The sequence below is a fragment of the Chelonoidis abingdonii genome, chromosome 3 (assembly GCF_003597395.2).
Source record: "Chelonoidis abingdonii isolate Lonesome George chromosome 3, CheloAbing_2.0, whole genome shotgun sequence".
Taxonomy (NCBI): Eukaryota; Metazoa; Chordata; order Testudines; family Testudinidae; genus Chelonoidis; species Chelonoidis abingdonii.
In genome coordinates this window covers 215,781,750-215,785,735 of record NC_133771.1, presented here as the reverse complement: position 1 = coordinate 215,785,735, position 3,986 = coordinate 215,781,750, and positions in this window count along the sequence as shown.

Sequence of the window (3,986 nt, the reverse complement as noted above, 5' to 3'; positions counted from 1 at the left end):
CTCAAGTGTTGTATATGAATATTTGTGAAAATTTGATGGCAGATGTAATGTGCATTTGAACTATCAAGTGGTTCAGATATTGTATTCCAGAAGTTGACAAGGACGACTGCTCTAACTGTGTATACAGTGAGCTCAGTGTGTGGTGGGGGTAGAAGTTACAAAAATGGATGTCTAAATTAGGGTCCTATGTCCATGTAGAGGCACCTAAATAAGGGGCCTGATTTTTCAATGGATCTGAGCTCCCAGCAGCTCTTACTGATTTCATGAAGAAGCAAAAAAAAGGCACAAGCCCAAATTTTAAAAAGTTCTTTTTAGGTCGTCTTCTATTTCCATTTCACTGATCGCAGTAGTAGCTAGATAGTGAAGTGCAAATTAAAAGCCATTTGGCTAGTACCAGTCAGTCAAATGAAAATCAAAGGTGACTGTAATTGAAACTGATGACTTTTAAAAACTGGGCTTGCCCTCTGGTTTTTTCCTGATGTGTAGGAAATGGGCCTGAAACCTGTGGTGAGGCTTGGCTTTGTGCATGTTTTTACCTTCAGAAATAGCAGGGAATGTCAGTTTGGTGTTGGAGGATGTGTATTGTGAGCTCTCATTCATTAACTCATTAATCGAAGAGGGAAGGTGGTGTGGACACAGGCTATGGCTACAGTAGAAAAAAGTTGGGGAGATGGTAAGCCCGTGTTAGATAACCTGTGTTAAAATCCTAGCGCAGACAGAGCAAGTTGTAGCTTTACCACGTTAGCTGGTCAAAGTAACCCCCAGGTTACCCCCTAGAATTTACCTGACTAGAATGTATTAAAATCACACGTGCTTTGCCTGCACTCAGATTTTAATGTTAGCTAACATGTTTCAACACTCATTTTTCCCGGTGAAGACAAGAGCTAACAGATGTCCTTTATCAAGAATGTTTATCCGACATGGAAGTAAAATAGGTATGCACTGAAAAAAGAGTTTAAACTAAAATATCCTCCCCTCTCCGCTTTTACTCTTGGCTCTTGTGATACCATCATTTGACTAGCTGGTTAGCCAGTTAAGACTGGGCTGGAATGTATAAATTAAATTGGGGACAGGGGAGGGATCTTAAAGGTCTTAGGCGTTTTTTACACCATAAAGAAGTGAAGAAAAGGCACTAGCCCTGAGGCAATTGACATTTTTTTCCTTTTCCGGTCACCATTAAGAATTAGTAAAGGTTCAGTAGCTGTGTTCCTATCGGGAACTTGTTTGTATAGGATGTATACATAGAGGAGAACAGCTGCTTAGTGTGCATCCAGCTTGTTGGGGCAGTAGAACCCTTCTCCAAACATGCTCTTGTAAGCCTCTTGTTTGTGTGCTGTGCTCCTAGGGGAGACTGGCAGAGCAAAGCCGCTGGCATAGTGTGAGAGATCCATCATGCTGCAGTGACGCCAGGCAGCCTCCTCCTACCCTGGTTTGATGGTCCCTGGATGAGCCCTGTAATCATGGGACTATTGTCATTCAGGTGTGGGAAAGGCAGAGAGAGAGAGAGCTTATTTGCTGTCAGGATGTGCAGCTTCATTGGGGTTACCTGCTGAGCAGCTAGGGAATGTCCTCTGTGCCCATTATTTTACAGTGGGGGGGAAGCAGCACAGACTCCCCTGCTCTCAAGCTACCTGACAGAGCCATCCCAGTGCAGTTAGTTGGGATGAAATTGGGATCATCTTAATCCTTGACAGCCCCAGTGTTTATGGGAGAGATTAACTGAACAAACATAGCCCCCCCTCCTGCCCCATGAAGAACCACTCCCCCTTGTTATACAGTAATGGTCCAGTACTGCATTTACAGTAGCATTGTACAGCAGTGCTCTGGACCATTTCTCTATCAGTCTGTAGTCCTGTCATTGATAGGTACTGGGCGATGACTAGCTCCTTAGTTTACATTCTCACTGCACAGATTCCCTGTCTTGGAAAGATGACCTGTTGATATTATTTGATAGTATTGTCAATCTTCAGTCTATCAGCCCATCTCAGCGGGAACATTACTGTTGACCTAGTCCTGTTTTCAAGTTTAGGCTCCTTAGATTTCTTGAGTCTGGGAGGAAATAAAAGTTGGAACACTGCAACGTATGTTCCATGTAATGCCCTGCCACCCTAGAGCACCTGCTTGCTGCCTTTGGGACAAATTCTGCCACTGTAGAGCCACAGTTAACTCTGGACATCAGAATGGGGGGCCCCGCATTTACAGTAAAATCTGCACCAACCAGCTTCCATTTGTTTTGAGCAACCAAGTTAAGGTATTCACGTGTAGAGTTTCAGGTACAGATTTGTTTGACCTTGAGGTTGGTTATAATAGACCTCCAGTTGATGATCTCTTGCATCATCAATCAAAAGTCTTAAACTAAGGGGTTTCACTGTATTCCAAACTAACTGAATTCTGTGTAGTGATGATCTGATTATTCACACAATACCCGCTTAACTTTTCTCACCCTTTTTAAAGATGCTTATCAGGTTGTCAAATTGCTGGCTTGTTTGCCATATTCTTCAAAAGGCCTTTTCTCAGAATTCTACAAGGTTCATTAACTGACAATAATACTGGGGGGAGGGAGGAGGCATTTGTTACAGCAGAAGAGCAGTGTGTAACCAATTTCCCCATCCTTTATACCTTTCTTATATTTTTCTGTCTTCCGTGGTGGTAGTCATTGCCAAGAGAAGACAGCAGAAAGGTAACTGTGGTTTCTAAAATATTGGGTGCTCGCACTAAGGAAAATTTATTTTGTCCAATTACCAAACTGTCTTTCTGTAAGGGACTTGTTTTTGATTGAAGAATTAGAACATTGTATACTTCTGTGTAATTTTAAGTTAGGATCATGCACTTTTTTTAAAAGAAATTGCAAAGATTACATTTTCTAACTTAAGTCCTATACAAGTTTAACTGAAAAGGCCTTACTGGCTAATGAGCTCTTGAAAGGGGTGAGTGCTGCTTTTCAAGATCCATACCATCCTGTGTCTCATCTGATACAGTGTATCCTTTTTTGTCAGTCATTGAGAAGGATTTCAGACATGGGCTCTCTGAATAAGAGCCTCATGGAACTGGAATCCTGAAGTTTTTAGTGGTCTGTGGCTTGTCTCATACGGGATAGGGGGAAATCCTGTTTTAAAATCCATTGTGACTATCATGCTGCAACTGTAACGTGCTCCCAGTTCATTTCAGAGGCTGCCCACAACAGCCAAACGATGATGAAAATGCTGATGCTGTCTTAGAAACCCGCTTTGTTAAGGAGGTCAGACTTCTGTATCGCATTGTAATCAAGACCCTTCGGGACTGCATGCGTGTGTATGGTCAATGCATTTCTTGTTCTCTAAACATTGTTTTCCTCCTAACAGAGAACACTGTGCAATAAGTAAGAGTTAATGTTTCATTATCAATGTCAGCTAAAATAGTCTGTGGAAAACAATAACCTTGAAGAGATCTGAAATGATCACTGTAGCAAACATAAAGAGCTCCTGAAGTTACATCATATAGATCTTTAGTTCTGTTTTTTCAGGCACATCATGATAGTAATTTGTATGTATGTGTCTCACAGGGTGTGTGAGCCGTGCATGGTTCTCTGTCCTGAATAACAATTAAAGAGAGAAAATCGTGTTACTGGTTGTTTTTCTCTTTGTGAATAACTATATAGAGATGGGCCGGGAGTCTAGCGAAGCGAAGCGAGCAGCTCGCCTTTGCATTCAGGAAGGAGCTGTTCAGGTCTTCCCAGTGGATATAATGTTGAGTGGTAAACAGAGGGGAAACGCATCACAACAGATTTGCTCACTAGCAGCTTTACTGCTGCTGGGCGGTAGCATGGCCGAGGACACAAAGCCTTGGGGGGATCTCCCTGGCGAGGCTGTGCTGCTCCGTATAAATAACTGAGCCGCGCTGCACCAAGAGCCCCGAGCAGGCAGCGGAGAAGGGGAAGCTCAGAGAGCCCTGCGGGGGGAGCTGCATTGAGGGCCCGGGGGGAGGCGGGGAAGGGGGAGCTCGGAGGC